This window comes from Prenolepis imparis, unplaced genomic scaffold, assembly GCF_030444845.1.
Source record: "Prenolepis imparis isolate NDT839.2.m4 unplaced genomic scaffold, iyPreImpa1.0 SCAF_1, whole genome shotgun sequence".
In the NCBI taxonomy this organism is placed as follows: domain Eukaryota; kingdom Metazoa; phylum Arthropoda; class Insecta; order Hymenoptera; family Formicidae; genus Prenolepis; species Prenolepis imparis.
Window position 1 is genome coordinate 6,758,867 of NW_028141159.1, and position 20,739 is coordinate 6,779,605.

The 20,739-nt window shown below is 39.0% G+C and overlaps 1 protein-coding gene and 1 long non-coding RNA gene across 2 annotated transcripts in view; one reads left to right on the forward strand and one right to left on the reverse strand.

The window, feature by feature from the left end:
* Window positions 1-20,739, reverse strand: part of Sol1 (CUB domain-containing protein Sol1) — a 281,663-nt gene that overhangs the window by 186,671 nt on the left and 74,253 nt on the right. The gene's annotated exons all lie outside the window — the stretch shown is intronic.
* The window catches only part of LOC145944108 (uncharacterized), a 92,439-nt gene that overhangs the window by 64,258 nt on the left and 7,442 nt on the right, over window positions 1-20,739 (forward strand). The window lies entirely within an intron of this gene.

Here is a 20,739-nt window from a genome sequence, read left to right on the forward strand (position 1 = left end):
AACGGAACAGGTGTTCGCAAGTCCCACTGTTATGTACACAGATTACCGCAGTTCACCGTGCTTCGGGAACGTCTGCGAGGCCGTGACTTAAAGCGAATACAATGCCGAAATTAGCGCGGCTTATGGCAAAGCCGAGAAGTTCATGGCCAGCTGCTTGCGCCGGCTCGCAAAAACAATTGGCCGCTCGCGAATTAATTCGAGAATTCGTAGCAATCTCTCTCTCGGACGAAACTGCTTTCACCGGTTATTGGCTTATCGATGGCCCGACATGATTAATGTCGAAATTACTCCGTTAAAGTTTTCACCGTGAGCAGTTTCGCGGTGAGATCGAGCCTGTTTTACTCGACAAGGGGCGCGGCGAAGCGCCATATTAAATCGAAATTATTTACAAACAGCGAGAGAGTGCGTTAATTACATCGTGCTACAACATCGGCCCGAAATTCACCGAGGTATATCTTAATGATCCCGTTACGCAATCTATTTATCACAGTCGCCGGGACAGGTCATAATTAATCGGCGCGGGACTCCATCTGTCGCGATATTTTCCGCCCGAAGCTCGCAATAAAAGGAATTAACTTCTCACAGGTACGATGTTTCTTCCCGAAGGATATATAAAAAAATGTTTTTTCATCAATTAATAATTTATCAGTATACACACACGCAATTCGTCATCGTTAGCCGACGGGCCATCGCATCGTCGGGGAAAGATGTCCCCGGGGCAGCCCTAGGGAATAACGGGCTGCGGGCGAATACGAAACCCGCGGGTGACCGCGCGTATCGACCGCGAGAAGGCCGCCGCCATCCTGGCCTGGTATATTAATTTCGCACCTTAATTTCCCAAACGTATTTCCGTCGACGCTCGGATCTTACGATTCCCGTACGGCCGCGTAAGATACGAGCGTGTCTGCGGTTAACGTTTGACGTCGTTAACTGAAGCGAGGAAAGGGATGGGAAAGGGAGCGCGCATCTACTGTGTCAGATAATGAGATAGGGATAGACGGATATGTTAGGGCGCGCAATGGCGGTCCTCGCCGCTTGGTCCTTGGACGGCTCCCTGGTGGCTAAATTCGCGGAAGCTCCGTTGGTCCAACGAGAAGATAGGGGGCGAACACCGGGAGTGAAATTACATACCCCTTCTAAAGAGTGTTTGTGCTGGAGTGATGGATGCGCGATGTCTAAGAGAACGGTGCATTAACGGCGAGACGCGAATCAACGTTGCACTTAACATATTCTCGTGCAATAGTGTCTCAGGCAGAGACTGAATGCTCAACTAATTTCGCTAGCTATTGTATTGCTCGTATTTCCAGCCTTATATATAAAACCGCGCGATGCTCGTTTAATTATACCGGGTATCGGAGGTCAAATAAATTTTCATAATATTAGTGTACTGGGGTGTATAATACCGGAGTATTACCTATTATATTTTTTGAACGTCAATATTAAAACGAAAATTAATAACGACTTTTATAATGGATGTGATATTAACATTAATGATGCTATAATAAAATTTAATATCAAATGTGAAGATTAAAAGATAAATATTATACAAAGAAATGTAAAGAGCGCAAATTGCAAACAAGTTTACACAATTGTATACGATTGTAATTAATTATAAAGTCTCATTATATATGTTGTTTCTTTTTTGTAATTTCTTCCGTAAATATGCATTCTGTAAAATATGCATCAAGAATATCTACAAATCTGATTGATTTGAGACAATAATTTTCTAAAAGACTGTATAATAATATAGCATTATCGAGAAATTTATATATGTATGCGTACGTTAAAGTACAAATGTCAATTGATTTTATTCGATTATATATAAAGTCGAAAAAAATATCTGTATATAATTAGTATTTTTATATCAATTTCAATCTAAGATTGCGATATCACATAACATTAACTTTACGCAGCCCGGAAATTCGTAGAATGCAAGTGGCTCTATAAATCATGAGTACGGAACAGCGACAGGAACGATTTAGCAAGAGCGGCAAAAAAGAAGGAAAGAGAGGAAGATTCAGGAGGGTAGAGGATAGGCCGGTAGATTCAGATCGAGGGGTGACATCGCGTGGGTCGGAAACTAAGATGTCTCTAAAGCTCGATGAATCGAGATTTACGCCAGCCACTCTTCGTGAGATTCGTATAGCACGCGTGAGTATATCATAATACGCTACGTCGCGTTCTCGAAAAGGGAGAGAGGTTGATATAGAAATTTCAACGGCTTGTTTCGTAGTTCCAAAAGACTCGCTTGTCAAATGGTACACCAAGAAAGGCCGAAGCCCTACGTAGAGAGGAGAGAGAGAGGGAGAGACTCGTGTGGTCCAAGACTGCTACCACTTCAACGTCCGCGTTGCTTTACAGCGTTTTGCTGTCGGTTTTCGTGGCGTGACTTTCCCCTCCATCCCTCCGTGCTGGTTGCACTGACTGCCGGCTGCCGCAATTTATTACTGTGGTTCGGGAAACGAGTTTCTCACTTTCCGTGCAATGGCCCGGCGATATTTTCTAAGGTGAGGAGAGAGAGAGAGAGAGCAGGGACAGAGCAGGGTGAAGAGAGACGCGAAAACGGGAAATCATCATGAACGACCGTGATGGTCGATCGAAGAGAGAACTCGGCGGAAAAAATAAATCGAACCGCTGATGAATCTGTCGGACCCTTTGGCCACGTTGGACGGTTACGAGTTTTATGAGAGAAAAGCGGATGACGGTGAAATATGGCCGACTCTTTTCCGCCTCCCCCTCCTATTTTTTTTGATCGTACGTCAAAAAGTCGAAACGCAGTTAAAATTTTATTATGATCGAAGCCTGGTATGGTTGCGGTGCCACACGCGTAATATTAATGGAGGGAGCTTCCGGTTAATATTAGAATGTACAGCGGGTTCGCAGTTACTCTCCCCCCCCCCCCCCCCCATTACTTCATTCGTACATACATATATCAAAATGTCGAAATGCGGTAAAGCGGAGGAGAAGCGCTTTCCTCCGCTATATAACGATTGAGTCGTGGTTTTCACATAATTTCACCGAATATATCAGATGAATAGAAACGTTCGCATTGACTCTTTCGTGCTAGCCGCAAACATGGATATGTATAAATAAATGAATGCACGGGGAGAGTAAAACTCAGGAAAGTTGAGCAGGAAACTTTACAGACTGCTGTCATACGCGCAAACGCACCATGATGTGCTATCGATTACTAAAAGAACGTTCGAAGGTAAGCGGTATTTCCAAGATAAGACTTGCAAGTTTTCATTGCGGTATATACATATGTATTACATGTAATTTATTTAGACATATCGATTATATAAATATAGAAAGTTATGCGGTCGATGACGGACACATCTTTATCGTTGTTCAGACGACTGCGGTTAGCATTCGATACTGCCAATTGCGTTAAAGGAAGAAAGAAAGAGACAGAGCAAAAGAGAGAAAATTGGACTTTTATATCCTGTATTTCATAAGACACACCATATATCACTGGGAAAAAAAGCTGTGTTATATAACAAACGCGTAACCAATGAGATGACGAATCGAAATAGCAATTCACATTACTTCGACGATGAAACTGTCGAGAAGTCACTCAAACTCTTGGAATAAGGGTATAAAGTCCGGGGTGGTTCGCGATAGGGGCGAAGATCCTGATTAGCGTGCGACGGTTCAAAAAGTTTTACTCCCGAGAGTCTGCGGAAGTCGTCAGTGTAACAGTAAGCGGGAAAAGCTCAAGTTTGCGAAAGAAGTTCTTTTTAAGATTGGCTCCACGCCAGACATATCGCATATATGAATATTTCTCGATTATTACAGGATAATATTTAAACAATTAATCGAAATATCAAAACGCTATGGAAAATAATATTCAACAAGAAAAGGACACTACTATAATTATTCTCTTTCTCTCTCTGATACAACAATAATGTTAATATTAATAATTATTATTATATATATAATACTAATATTATTAATAGTAAACATAATTGTAAATATAATATTGACAATAATAATAACAATAATAATAATAAATAGTTATGAATTTACTAGTAAATTATTTTAACAGCGTGGAGATTTATGTGTCATATATTTTTAGCACCATTGGTTATTACTATAACTATTCTGCAATAAATGTGTATGTTTGTTTAGTTCCATTCTTTTAGAAGAGATAAAGATTTAAAGTTAAAGCAGTTTCTTCGCCCTGATTTAACTGCCGTATGAGTAAGTTGATGGATCTGAGGTTAATGTACCATTAGGAGCTGACATTTTGCCGATTTCCGGAACTATATTCCGGTATTGACGTCCCAAAGGTTTTCTCGCGACCGTTGTATGTACATAACACGCTAACTGTCATAATTCTCTTACACCGCCTGATCCAATCACGTCGCGTCATTTAATTCGAAATATGCATATACCGCAGCAAGATTACGTATACATTGTATGGCAAGAGAGTTACCCCGAAGATCTAGCGCTCGCGGCGTTTTACATGTTCATCCTGATCCCGGCAGAGAGTTTAATTAATCGGTCGTGCACAAACATATAGTCGTAACTTATATCATCCTTTTAGTCTCCCCTCTCATTCCATTTTCGTAAAGCGCCTCGAACTATCAATACATAGTGTATATCAGAACTTGTTCATCGAAGGAATGTTTTGTTACAAGAAACATGAGTTTATTTATATATATAGAGGAGATTTTTTAAAAACAAACTTTCTGAATAAAAACTGCGCGAAGCATGTTGTTACTCAGATTACAAATAGACTTTAATTAAAATATTGAGTTGTCGATCTTGAAATTTTCATCATTATAAAGATAATTATCATGTCTTGTAGATCTACAGTCTCTGTAATTCGAAAAGTTGTTAATTAGTTAATTGATTCTTTTAATTTTATCGTTTTTTTATTTCTGTAATGTAAGAATCACACATGTAAAACTTAAAATTACCACATAATTACATATATATATGTATATATGTTATGGTTTAATTTTAAATAACAATTTTAAATAAAAATTAAACAAAAAATTATGGTTTAATTTTGAATAAAAAAACAATAAAATTAAAAAAAATCAACTAATTGATTAACAACTTTTCGAATTACAGAGACTGTAGATCTAAAAGACATGATATATATTCTGAAGACACTTTAAATATCTTAAGTACAACATGCTTTTATTTTTGTTTTTTATCGAGCAAAATTATTATAATGCTTAAGATTAAAAAAAAAATAATATAAGGGTAGCACAGTAAAAGATATTTTTTTATAGGAAGAAATTTATAACAGTCGTTGCAACATATTATAAAGTTTCAAGATCACTTCCTTCGCGACAGGAAAAGGAAAAACACGAATACAAAACAAATTAAAAAGTGTCCAGTATCCACCGTTCTTAAATGTAACCACTCTTTGCATCTATAGGAATAGTTTTTGAACGAAAAAAAATTGTTAAAAAAAAACGAACGCGTTAAGACATTATATTTTTCTAGAAACTGTAAATTTTTATTCGAGTTACACAAATATTTACATAAATATTTAAAATTGAAAAATGAAAATAAGAAGAAAAATATTTCTCCTCAGAGAGATATTTAGTCTCTCTATTCGTATTTCGTCAAAAGATTTGATGGGCTGCTTTCTCTTTTTCCTCCATAAGGGACTACTCTGTACTCGTAACTTTGTTCGCGAGCAACGCTCCGTCGGATCTTTCGTGGCGTTATTTCCGCGCAATTCCGGCTTGTAATTTCCGCAGGTAGCGGCGGCTCGCTTACGTGCAAGTATCCGCCCTGTTTTGTGCGATGACTTGAGAATTCGTGGAAAACCTCGCCCTATTACCTCCGCACGGTCGTTTGATATATCTTTGACGAACACGCGTATTTTATACTTTGCGCAGGTTTTCATTATTTAAAAAAAATCGCATAGTGCTTCTTCGGAATACGCATCGTGCGCGATTATTTATCAATCCCGCTGTTCATGCTAATTAAATCCATAAAGAGAGACGTTCATTTTCTTCCTCACTCATTCTCTCTCTCTCTCATCACTCTTGCTATCCCGACGACGAGACAGGAACCACGTATTATTGACTCTGGTAGCTAATAAGAGTAACTCTTCAAATATGTATCTTGCTCTTTGTACTCCGGCTTTTGCCTTTTCATTTTCTCTCGATATTCATATCTTTGTAAAATTAATAAGTGCATATGATTTAATTTTGCAAATATATAAAGTTTATCTTTTTTGCTTTAATATTTGCTTTCTGTCTAAAATAACTGATTCTATTCTGGCAGAAATACATTTTAGTCTCATGTTCTGCGATTGTTCTCTCTTCTGTTTTGTTGTATCTTAAAAAAAATTTTTTTTCGTCATAGTCGCAACACAGAGAAAAGATATATAATTTGATTTTGCCTATACACACTTTTATGAATGTTCCGCTTGAATCTAGTAAAATTGGCGGGAACATAGAAACGTGAACGGACAGCGCGGTCAGCCTGGCATTGTTTTTAGATAAGGCCTGAGGCGGTTCGGGCCCGAATCAGAAAATGTAGCTGCACTCAAACGGCTTTACACCAAATGGCTCGTACCGAGGACGAGCTCGTAAAAGACGTCTGGCCAGCGCTACTTTAGCATCGCGATACGCGCGTTCCATTAAAAGACTACGAGTATTGCGCGCGTGTCTGTGTATCCGTATGTGTGTGTGCGTGTGTGCATGAGCGTGTAAGAGCAACAAATTCTCTTCTCCTCGTTTATCTACGCAGTGACGACATGTACATAGTCGAGAGCATGTTACTCGCTCTTTAAATCGTAGTCTGTGCAAAATAGAAAACTAAATGGCGACGTTAACACATTTATATGAAACGCAAAAAGAATAAAATTATATATATATATATATATATATATTATATATGTATGTGTGTGTGTCGCGTTACCGTCGTATAACTAAAAATATAATAGTGCATAAATCCTTGTAAACTATATTTAGCGACTAAAGTTAATTAAAACATGACAAACACAAAAATATCAATGTATTTAAAATGTGTATAAAATATTTATAAATGTGTAATATATTCGTAAGGCACGCGTTTGATTCGAGAAAAATTTATTTGCCATCGAAATAGAGTCCTTGAAGGATATCGAGCTCTCTCACTCGACGATAATTTTCCTTTCCGACTTCGAATCGTTACTCGCTGATTCCTCTCTAGGTTTAGACTATCGACTTTCTTTCCTCAATAAAGCAGTCGCGCATTCCTCTTTCTTTATGTCTTATTCCCTCTCCCGTTTTTCAGTGTTCCGTGATATCTTACTGAGCTTATAAAAGCTTTTATCGGTTTAGCGGGATTCTCGCTGGACGTTTCAAAAGAATTCCGATGCCGGCCGATATGACTGATGAGTCGACAATTCCTTGATTCGTTTCACTTAAGAAAAAAATTGGCACCACATTTCGTCCAATTTATAAGTAAATTTCCAATTGCTAAAAGACACGATATTTCTGGAAATATGCGGAAAAATTTATTTAAAAAAATTCGCGATATACAAAATATGACTTTTATATCGCGCATAGGATTACTGGTCTTGGCTGATCAAAGACTGATCATAACTACTTATCGAATGATTTGGCGGCGTAGCGCATGAAATAGTCAAATTATTGATACAAGTTTTTTTTTATTTTTAATGCGTGGCCTCAATAATCATTTACATGTTCGTGTTACATCTCTCACTACCGTAATTTCATTAAACACAGATTGTAACGAGGAACGATACCATTAATATCCTATCGTGGTATCACGTATCATCGTTACGATCAGTGGTAGAATTTGAGCAAAATTCTCTATATTATCCGTTTATTATCTGGATATATCATATCGAAACGTATCTGAGACAAAAAAGAAACGTCATCTATAATTGACTTTGTCGACGTAATAAAAGTGATCATTATTTTAGTTAGAGTTAACTAGGAGGAATTTCATCTCTCTTTTTTATTCTCTCACAATCGCGTTACAGTGTGATAATTGAGCAATTTGAAAAAGGAAATCATTATTATTTTGTTAGATAAACTTTTAATTAATATTTATAAATATTGTATAACTGATTATTTTGATTAAATAATTTTAATCAGTTTCATATTTTTGTTACGTACACGTATGTGAGTATACATGATAAAATAACTCTTCCTTGCGATTTTAATCACAAAGATTAAAATCGTGAGATGTAATAAAGCAATTTGAAAGCCGGAATTGCATTCATCGACGAAAAGACTACGGGAAATGAATGCTCTCTTTCTTGCGTTCAAAAACAAACAGTTACCATTTGTTGAACCGTGTTATTATCGTACCATACATCTTGAGACCGGCGCAGCGTCGCGTGAAAAACCGACAACGCTTCAAACGCGGTTATCCCCCCGGTTGTTTGTAAAGCGTAAAGCGCAGCAAAGTCCCCGCATTGTTTTGCCCGAATGGGCGACGGTGTCTGTCCATCGCACCATCGGCGATGGCTTAGCTTATGCGCGCGAGCCTATGACCCGCTCGCAATTGTACTCACCGCGGTGGGCGACAATGGAGATTTAGGAATGCGAGGTCAGCTAAACAATGGAGCTTTATGAGAACCCTAAATCTACCACAATGGACGGGCGGTTACTACATCGCCCGTCGTCGTGCGACCGATCGATATTTTAAGGTGCTTCGTCTATCCCTCGCCACCTGACACACGGAATAAACGGAATTGCCATCTTTTAACCCGTCGAAAGCGCACTCTGAATCGACCCTGAGTGCGTTAGCCCAATTGAAACATCGATCCTGCTGCAATGCGAAACATCTCATGCACATTATTAGCACAGAATATACATATATATAAGCTCGCGCGTCTCACGTAAGACGATATTCTGTAATTACCTTGTCTGTTTATAGAACGATGAGATACCATAGAATTTCGAGATACCATTTCTATAACCTTGAGCTTTCCCGCGCTTTTGATATTTAATTGCGTTTATTAATATATAAAATAATTTAATTACGATCCCAATTAAGAACGGGCTATCAATTAGTAGGTAATATATTTCTGCAGGGAGAGATCGCGCCTCTTGCTCGTATAATATGTCGTTATACTTTACTTCCATGGGATTCAAATCGTCGAGTGTCATCTCATCCTGATATTTCTGATTAAAAGATTCATTGACGATGTGCGGCGGTCTCTCGTGTCGGAAAATACGATCGTTAAAAGAGTCGTAGGGCTTTGTAATCACTTTTGATATTACTCTCATCGATCGTACCACCTTAACCCGTTTCTTTGAAATCCCGACAGCCGCTTTGTAAAGGGAGAAGAGAACTAAGCTATCAGCCATACTCTAAACTGAAAATATGAATATTTGAAACTTGAAATCTTTCAAGTCAAAGCAGCGAAGATTCGTTCACGGTTCACTGATGGAACACAAATAGATATATGTATATAAAGTTTCTCAAAGCTCGTAATATGTATTTTACGGTGCATCGATCTGGTTTGGAATATATTCGACGTAATCTGCATTACATTTGAAGAGGGGGGAATCCTCATCCGCACACTAGAGAAGAATAATATTCGAAATTGTTACGATTTATCGACGTAAAAGCGTGCCGGTAATCAGTCTGACGTGCGGATAATCGCCACCGAGCTATATTACATATCGGACCTTAGGTGTGCATGTAATGTTGCATCCGTTCTCTCGACAAAAGCCGCAGTCAAATACGTTACGATCGCACGGATCGTATCGTGACTCCCTACGATAACTTATTTCAGCGGAATTCTGCAATTCGAGTACGCGAATATTATCGTTGCATTCTGAATAATCATCGTTATTAAACCAAGCGGCATTTGCGGTAACAGATAGCGTCGATGGTTCCCTTTCCCAGCGAATCTGGCCGCTGTTCTTGCCTTGACTGAAATGTGTATTTTCTCTCTAAAAATTGTATTTTATAACAATGCACGTCAAAGTACAAAAGGAGGAGATAGATTTAAATGACTTTTTTTAAAACTCTCAGCGTGTGATCTATTCAAAAGAAGAAATAAAAGAATCTCATTCATTTAGAGAGATTCCGCCATGAAAAGAGTAGCCAAAAATAAATTTCTAAAATACCCGTTTCGATCTTTTATAACATATATGATATTTTTACTTTGTACGTAAATACGATGAATTGAAGTAATCCAATTGATAAAAAATATTCTACCCGATGGGTCTTTTCGTCTAGTTACATCCTTCGAGGATAAAGGCATTTATCCTGCTGATACGACGCGTCCTCCGAACTGTCTCCCATCGGGAATACGACTCCTCGACGATGAAAAGTGGTCGCCTTATGCAATAATTCAAAAGGCAGCGAGAGAGCGATATGTCTTAACTTTTCGTCATTGCCTTTATTGGCGACGTCACGTCGATATGTCGTAATATGTCCCGTTTATTATTAGACTCGTGCGCTTAATAGAACTTCTTTAGAGAGAAGAGAATTTTATTGCCCGTATTCGTAGCAAGAAAATCATAATAAAGAAGGATGTTGCATAACGATGTTAATCCGTAGCTCTTTAACGAGCAATGCGCGGTACGTTATGTTGCGGCGGCACTTTCATTACCGGCACAATGAATGAAAAGTTCTCGGGAACATTTTACAAGCTTTCTTCATTGAAATAACTAAACTGTAAAAAAATCGCGTATATATATTAATAAAATTGATATTTTTTCATTCGGCCATTGTTAAAACTAAAAGGACATTACGACATTATTGGAGTAATAATCTGGTGAAAAACGCGTTTTTCTTGGCTTTATTTTACATCAATTATATACCAGTATTATCTTAATGCACCTGCGTTATCATTTTTTGCGAATTAATTTAATAATTTATTTGACTGCAATGGGATCCACCGTGTGTGCATTTATAAGCCATATATGTATCGACTTTACGATTAGTTGTGATACATAGTTGTTAAAACATTTAGCATACCCGTGACATATATATGTATATACACTGTGTGAGCATTTTCCATTGTATATTTCATTTTCATGTGCATCCTGGCGGATTATGCCACGTTGAGCTGGAATGTTAAAGCCAGATAATATTGTCGAGTTACCACAGCTTCGTACTATTAATCGCTATCCAAAAGGAGACCGTTTATCCCGCGACTAATACCCTCTTCTGCCTACGGTTCTATATATCTAAATTGTGTGTTTAATATATAGAGCGAGGGATTAAATCCAACCTAACTTTGATTATAAATTTCAAATAAAAATCTCCCCTTTATGCATATAATTCGATTAATTTATTTGATACATAAAATTCCTCACGCGTGCATATTTACTGCATTTAATTAAAATTCTCCATTTAACGCGCGATAGACCAGCATCTATATATATATATATCTATATGTATATGTATATAGGGCATCACCCCACCTCAATTACTTAGATTTAGCACATCAGGAATTGCGACCCGCAATTTTCGTTTGTTTTCCCCGGAAATGTCGCATGGAACGAGAAAATACGCGAGATTTCCGAGTATAATCTCGACTAGTCGTTAAGTAGACAGGAGAGCGGAGTAAGTTCGGCGCGCAACAATTTGTTCAAATCCTACGAAATCCCGATCCGCGCGCACGGTCGACCGGCCAAGTCCTCGGCAAACACCACTAAGGGACTATCTTGGTGACAGGAGATTTGTACTCTTGTGCGCCACCGGGATGGAAACACGGTATTCGGCTTCGCGACTTTCGGATAATAGCGTCGCCCTCGGTATTCTCGTTAACGCAACGCCCACGCTCGATGAAATCGCGTTAGAGATCTTTTTTTATGAGATTTAGACTGAACTTAGATTTAGATTGAATATATTAATAATCGCAATATTAATAAACTTGAAGGATTCTCGGAGAGGACCTTGACTGATTCACTGATTTTTTCGTATAATCGCGCGCAGCCGCACTCAACACATGGGTGGAATACGGTTTAATACTCTTCCCGCACTTTGCACCATATGGCGTCTGCGGAATTACGAATCCGTGATTCTTTCAATATCACGACGCGACGGTCTCTTGCGGGAACATCTTAAGTGACCTCGACCTTATGGCGATGGATAATAATCTGGAACGCATTTTGCGCGAAGAAGGCGAGCGAAGCTCAATATTCTCAAAATATATATGCGTGACGTCTTACGCATTCTGATAAGCCTAAATCATCTCTCCGGCTATAAAAAGACTATATAATTTTGCGCAAACTACCAAGTTATTCGACATTTACATATGCGATAGTATAAAGGAGACACGGGAATATGACGAGAAGAATAATTTAGTGCAAGTATCAAACTGTAAAAGAAAGAGACTCCGATAGAGCGTTTCGCCCCGGAATTTGGTGGATTGGACGAACCGGCCTTTGAATAAGCGGGCTCGATCGCCGTACTCGTTACGTTTATCCAACGCGCTAACAATGGGAAGCTTTGTGGTATCGATGTCATTACATCGAGCGTCGAAGCTTCTCTTGCCGATCCCTCCATCCAGAGAAAAGCGCGTACGCATCGATCGACGCGATAATCCTCCATTGTTTAACGAAAAGATCGAGAACGATATAGAATTGAGCAAAAAAAGGAGAAAAAAGAAAGAGTGAGGGTGTGAAATTTAAGGGAATAGTCGAGAAAAAATTCAATAGTCATAAACATCATCGTAAATATTTATCGCGAAGGTATTGCATGAATATGCATTTAGCTAGGAATGAAAAGAACGCACAAATACACAAACATACATACATATATCGGGTGTTAAAAAAGTGGCGGATACGCTGTATAGGGGTGAATTCCTGAGGTTATTTGGAGACGATTTTTCCTCAACGAAAATGTCGAGAGAAGTCATCATTTTTTGCAAGCTCCCAATTTTTGCCATCATATATCTTGGTAACTAAGCCTTAAATTAAAATTCTATTAAATTAAAGTCGACTTGAAATTAATTGAAGAATGTAGTTTTGTTAATATTTCAATTCCACAATACTTAGTTTACGAAAAGCCCTTTATTTTCAATTATTTATAACTCGAAAATTATTGGTGCCTCGACATTTTCACTGAGGAAAAATCGTCTCCAAATAACCTCAGGAATTCACCCCTATACAGCGTATCCGCCACTTTTTTAACACCCTGTATACAACATAATCACAGGTCTCGCAAGAACATGAACGATTGTAATGCCATTACGTAAGTATGGAAAGTGTAAAAGCGTGAGATTTAACTCTGCACTTGAACGATTACTTTAGCACGTGCCTTACTTCTCTTCGCGCCTTTCTTGTCTGCCTTATTGTCGACAACTACTACTTATTCCTCTTTACCGCGGCGTTACGTGATTTTCCTTTAGCGAACCATTATGAAGTAGAACGTTATTGTTTCTATACAAATTGCACTTTTTCGGTAACTATTCGAATATAATTCCTATAATATTAGATAAAATTTGTTCGATATATGCATACACATAAAAAATACAAAGCTATGATTTTGATAAAAAGTAGCTTCCGCTTGCGTTCAATAAAAATTTCTTTTCTATTTTATATATATATATTTTTTTTTTTTTTCAAATTAATCAATTTATTTATAGAAAATTATATCTTATTGATGATTTTGAAATATATTGTATAGTGTGGAGTCTTGAATCAGTTGCATTTTGAATTAAGTAGGGATCATCTTAGATTGCTGAGATTTAATTATTATCCATAATTCGAGATCCTCGCGCGAAACAAAGTCCAGCATAAACAGCCTTCTCTTTTTTTGTATGAAACAAGGTACAACGAGTTAATCTAATCTAATCTAACGTAATCTAATTCAACCGATTTAACCTGTCTTGTTCTGACCCTGAACCAACTACTCAACACACCGTGTTTTCCGGTGCATGCTAAACTATGGTTCTTGTAGAAAACATGGAATGGCGAATAATTAGACTAGATTAACTTATTCTCTTAACGATATATTAACAAGAAATAAATGTAATAAAATATCAAAAATTATACTTGATTTTTTTATGTCTTTTATTTGGAAGAAGAAAGTGCTGAATAATTATGTTAGATTAACTCAAGTTAAGCTCAAGGGATAGTAAAGTTTAATCTTTGATCTTCTTTTACACAGAAAAAAACAAGTTAGTTTTTGTTAATATAATTGTTTTATATATATATATATATAAAAAAACACTCATTTTTCTTTAATCATTCTTTAACATTCCTGCATGATATAAATGCGAGTCGGTTAATTCTGATATAAATCATCATTTAATGAAACATGTATTTTTTTTTCTTTTAAATATGTTAGAAAAATTATATCCGACAGATATCGTAAACTAGAAGTATAAGTATTGATTTTTGTCAAATGAGCGAATAATTCCTCGCGAAAGGGGACAAAAAATATTTGCTTAAATTCGCCGGAGTTCGGGGGAGTTAATAATACATGGTAAATAAACTCCATAATGGCATCCGCCCGCGCGAACCGATTCACCCATTGTGTATCAACCGTATCCGCGCGAAGATGAATCCCGCACAATAAACTCGGACAACGGTTCGGCACCGGATATTTTTGTATACGCTCCTCCTGTACAATGGGCCGTATTTTTAGCTGCCGGGAACGGGATGATGGCCTATATTTATTTCTGGAAACGACGAGAGAAATCCCCCTCTTCCCGTTTTTCCTCGCACGCAGGCGTTGCGTGTTTCACCGAGCGCGTGAAAAATCACACCCCTCCCGCCTTTATTAATATTTCCGCCGCTACGCTTTCATCCCGAAGCCAATTTGCCCTTCGGTCCTTTCTCGCTCCCTCGCGTCATTTAATTAAGACGACCTCGACGTATCTAGGACCGGTATCAGACCGGTCGATTCGACACCGGTCCGAGAACTCGCATATCTACATACATGCTTCCATCGCGACTTTAGCTGGTCAGCGCGCAGGAAAAAACTCCGGGCGATGCAAATGCGCGACGTTTCGTAAACGCGAGCGCCGAGAGTCTCGTGTCGACGAAACTGCGCGGATAAATAAAAAAGTATCCGTACCTACATGCACGAGACTCCGTTGTACATATATACATATACGTGTGACCCGGCGAATTTTTTTCCACGGGATCGCTAGTGTTTATCGGACTTGTTTCGCGGACGTAAATAACATTGGCGTTCTGTCCCGGAAACTGCTCTCGTGGACCGCTGCCTTTTCGTGAGTCGCAATCGTATCTCATAAAGGGGCCACCCCCTCTTATACGCGCATTAAAGAGTATACGCCGTGCCGTTATACGCGTTTATATGCGATACGCCGTACGATGCCCCGACGATGCATACCTTCCTCGAGACTTTGCGAATGTAACTTTGTGTAAATGTCAAATATTAATATTCCGTGTATACGACACGGTCTTATGTCGCGCATCCGCACCCTTATATTTTTAAAAAGAGGCAATTTGCGCCACTGAAAACGCCATATATTATTCCCGAGCTAATAAATAAATAAGCGTACTGGTACTTCTGTCGCTACGACATTTCTGCGCTACGTAAGATATGCAATGTCACAGCTGCGCTCTTAAAATTCCGATTCACTCGCGTTTCGCACGCAAGAGGCGATATCCCTCGTGACGCGTGTGTGATATTCGCGCTGCGGCTTTTTGTGCTCGAAAACTCTAACTTGTATAATAATGCAGGCAGATAATTTTACCGCGACGAATCGTACGCTAAACTATCTACGTTCCACCGAGCTAAACTAGATACGTTTTAGGGCAAATTTACAACGCTCGTTTTAAAATTACATAGTTAGCTCTCTCTCTCTACGAGACCGAGATATAATAGCACGCGGTAGAGAGGAAACGATATTCAGTGACGCAACAATGCACAATTGGGTTCGCGTAACCAGGCACTTTGGTTCATCGTCGTATTTTTTGTCGTGAATCCGTATCCGTATCTACTAGGCATGACGAAAATTTGGAATTCTTTCCCTTTTTTCTTTTTTTACTTTTTTTTTTTATCAAATGTCAGACACCGTGTACGTGATTCGATATATCGGGATGCTATCGGGAGCTTCGCTCGAGCTCGTGACCCGCTTCTCTCCCATTGTATCTTCTCCGCTCGAGAATCCTCTCTCCCGTCCTCCGCCCTCTCCCCTCCCTCCCCTTCTTCTCCCCCTTCCGAGTTATTGTCTTCGAGTGGAACAAAAATTGCATCAGCGGCGATGCCGGCCGACTCTCGATATGGGCTACCAACTATTTTCATCGTCGACTTCAAAACGGCTGAACACACCATTCGTGCGATTTCCGCGCTTGTAAAGGGAGCATCCACTTCCGCTTGTCACTTGGCCGTATCGCGCGAAACTGTGTTACACGCTTGCCAAGCGCGCGATAGACAGATTGCTTCGTGACACGTACGAAGTGTTCGCAATTGGTCGACAATCGGGGTCAAATCATGGGGAGAAATGATTTATTTATCCTCTTGTAGGTTTTAACAATATTATTATTCATTAGTCTACTTTGGACAATAATGATTCGCGATTCAAGACAATCTTTTTGCAATTTTATTATCTCGCATTGTTTTTTTCTAAAATCAGGTTTTTTACAAAAGTTTTTTAAAAGGAACATCTAAAAACGTGTGTAATACGATGTACTCTTTTTATGTTTGTATTTTTATTTCTTTCAAATGTTTTCAGTATGAAATTCATTTTAAACAATCCTCAAAAACATTGAGATTGAACTTTTATGTACAATAAAAACATTCGAAAAATCAGAATTCTATATATACGTATACAATATTTTTCTACATATATATAGTATTTATATCAAAATACAAAATTGTACATCAACATATATGAATAAAATTTTACTACAAATTGATCATGACTTACATATAGGTCAAAAGTGGACTTTAGCCGCAAGAAGACGGAATCGATATATCCATGATTAGAAATCCCCAAAATATAGTGTAACAACCAAAAATCCTTTCTCGTTTATAAGAATAATAGAATCGAGAACGGAACTGGAGAGGAAGTGGCGAGTGAAAAGTTGTCGCGCGACACGAATTGACAATATATGAATCCCCTATAGACGAAGCGATATTTGGCGCGCGATAAGGAAATATTAAAGGAACAGAGGAAAGGAAGCTTTCAAACTGGAGCTATTTAGAATTACTACGACGTTTCTAGTATAAACTTGCTTACGCAGCACGTATGAAATCGCGAAAGTGGAAAGTTGCTGATTGCAGGGCACTAATTGCAGAATAATTATTACTCGTTCAGAGGAGCAATATAGCTTCCATAATAACTACGCGAGCCGTCCACTTTCTCTTTCACGTTCCGATTTCATCCCCCGACAGAATCTTTCCGCGATGGATCTAATGATGAGCTTCGGGAGCTTGTAATATCATTGTGCAATCTAACGCACTCGAAGGTCCCTCGCTTCTCGCCATTGTGCTCAGGACGTTCTATCGATCCCGTCTCGTTTTCCGCTTCTTCCTGCCTCTCCCTCTCTCCCCCCTCGCGTTGCCCTCTCTCCCGCATCACCGTTTCTCATTTAGCGCGAGAGATTGCGACGGATACTATTCCAGCTTCTTACCGACGATTACTTAAGCGCGGAGGAGAATTTATGGGACAAAACGCGGAAGCGTCCGTCCTCGGTTGCAAGCAAAATACAGGACGACGAACGAATGTGCTGTCGTTCTCCACCGAGAAGAGAGAGTGAGAGAGAGAGAGAGAGAGTGGCTCGCACTGACAAACGAAGTTGCCGTCTGCTTTGGACAGCAGACCAGCATCTGTCGGGACATTGCCATGAGCTAAGAGAGAACTCGTCTCTAGTAGAAAGCGCATGAAAGTACAACGAAGACGGACGAAAGTAAGGAATCCGTGCGTGATGGCGTGATGATAAGAATGTACGTTTGCACGCCGGAAACGCGTCGTGGCGATCCTCTTATATCCGTAAAGAATGATAATAATCGTTCGTGAGAGAGAGTGCGGTATAAACAATACCATTTTTAAAATTCTCTCTTTGTCTTGACCCATATTCTCTGCTCTCCGGCGTAGCGGTATTTTTCAATCGCGGTGAAGATGCGGACGGGATGTATCGCTTTTTACGTTTTCCACGCGCGTCTCCGTATACTCGTCCTGCAGAAAAGTAGAACGACTAACGTGGGCGAATGGTGATTTGATGGACGTGAAAGAGGATGAGAAGCCGCGCGCGCGGACGATGACGAGACTCCTTTCGGAGAGGGAAGTAAGCAGTGGCCAGGACTTACGGAGAGGCCCGAGCTTCCGGTATTCACGGCACGATTCGGCTCGCTTCTGTCGTCACATTTTATTTGTAATACAGCGCGAAGCTATTCGCGTCGCGGAAATCGGAGAAGAAAAGCATCTCTCCCCTTTCGGTCCACACACCAATAAAAATGTGCAAGATGGTGCTGTATTTTAATTTTCCATGAATGCGCGCGCGGGATCTACAATACTTTTCGAGTTGGTGTGTTTCGAGCTCGATCTTATACTTGTGGCCTCGTTTCTCCTTCGCACGCTTCGCTAGTTTCTTTCTTTTCGGTGTTAACTCTGCCTCGCTCGCCCAAAGAGGAAGCGTCCCCGACCTTTTCCCGAAACGAAACCCAATCGAGCAAGCTCGATTCTGTGACCCGAGTGTTGAGCCATTATTCTCTCTCTCTTTCTTTCTCTTTTTCGAGCTCGAATTAATCGAACCCATTTTAACTCGCACGAAATCCGTCCCGTCATCTTTACATTATTACGGCAGCGCGCCAGATCCTTTTTTCCCGCCGACAACGATCGCGTCTCTCCTTCTTATCCCGTTCAAAGGGCCATGACTCGCCCGTCCAAGCCTTCCTATTCTCCTTCACCATTCTCTTTCCCGATGAAGAGAAGTACCTGATTTTTGTCCGATTAAAAAGTTTAATCTCGAAGTTTCGAAGTAATGAGAATACAGTGACGACGAGCGCAAACTTCATCCTTCGCTCCTTATTAATATCGAGGATACTGAATATTTCAGCTGGTACAAAACCCATTTCGCAAAAGTTTCATTTGTCATTAGTATATTCAAACTTTTTTTTCGTATAATTGCTAAATGTCGTCGGCTCAAAGTTTAACTGTTCGGGAAAAAATGCATGTGTGTTCGATTCTTTATACGAGTTTATAAAAGAGAAATGTATCATCAATTCGAAGCTAACAATAAGACGTATAGTTCTCTAAGTCTTTCAACTCGAGAATATACGCCAGAAATATTCGCAATAAAATCTTTCGTTATTGCAAAATATTTCAGTCGTCTGACATTAAAATCTGTTTCATATAACGATAAGAGACTTATCAGTGATTTATTAGGAACGTGCTACATTTTCGAACATTTTCGGCTCGCTCGACATTCTCGTATACCCATCTTCTGTAACCATTCTCGATCAATTTAATTTCCTTCCTGCTTTTCATGAAGCCTTTCCTCTTCAAGTCGACAAGTGACGGGTTATTTGCTTGAGTATACTTCGATTCAACAACCGAAAAGTGTAATGTAATCAAAACTAATCGGACGAAAAGCGTTCGAGATAAACATTAGAAGAGTGCGTCGATATTTTAATAATAATATTATAAAAACAAATTACACAGAAAGACAAATCTTTGCTTCTCACAAAATACTTATTTCTTGTTAAGACACGAGACACACATAATATAACGACATATACATTTTACATATCCTTTATTTTAAATAAATAAAATGGCGATATTTCGATAATATTTCGATAATTTAAATAATTTAAGAATCTAAATAGCGCGATTAAAAAGAAGAAAGAAAATAAATAATATAAATATTAACTTTTTTATGCATGATTGGGACGAATTTATATCGATAAGACTCTTATCGATATAAATTCTGTCACAAAACTTTATCATGCTTCGTAAGAAGCGACAAGGTAGGAAACGCGATCCCGGCAATTTTCAAAGGTATAAAGTAGTTGTGCCCGGCAAGTAATACAAAATCTCCTTTTTAAACTGCGCACGCTCGTGCACCGTGTCTCGTGGCGAGATATTTTCTCTTGAAAGTTTCACGTCGAACAAGAGAGAGAGTGAGAGAGAAAGAGCGATGTCGTTCTCGCAACGATAATTCTTCCGATGGTCTTAAAGCAGTGGCGAGCGCCTTTAATTATCACGCAGTTAATTAAAACAAATCCGGCACAAAGTTAAGAGTACTCAACATTCTCGAGTAAAATATGAGATGAGGCTACTGCCGCGCTTCTCCATTATTTCTCTCCTTCTCATGATATCACGCGCGTGCGGCATAAACGGCGATTAAGTTCTTTCGGAGTAAATCACTGAACTTTATATATGTATATATGTATATGCATCATGATGCGAACGTCAGAAGAAAAAAAAAGCTTGACGTAAAAGAACGGAAATAGAGAGGATGAGATGAACTCTCTCTTTTTCTTTTTCTAGCATTCTTTTTCTTGTAGAAGATTATACCGTGCGTTTCTCATAAGAGTCGCTACTCGAGTTGCGAAACTCGAACTACATTGCGATAATTAGAGATTGTTCCACAGAACAAAGTGGAGTTTGAGTTTCATGAGCGGATCTCCGGTTTCTTTCTCTCCATCCAACTGGAATCAACGCGTCGTATAATTATCGCCGAAATTGGATATCGTTATCTATATTATTTTCGATATAATTATTTTCCAATAATTATCTAGAAATTATTTTCAATATAAGACTTAATGCTTTCGATTAAATGGTATCTCAATATTTGTGGTTTTACGGAAGATTTTTACGGGCGAGGAACAGCTGCTCTCTCCGTTACCCAACGTCTATCATAAAGC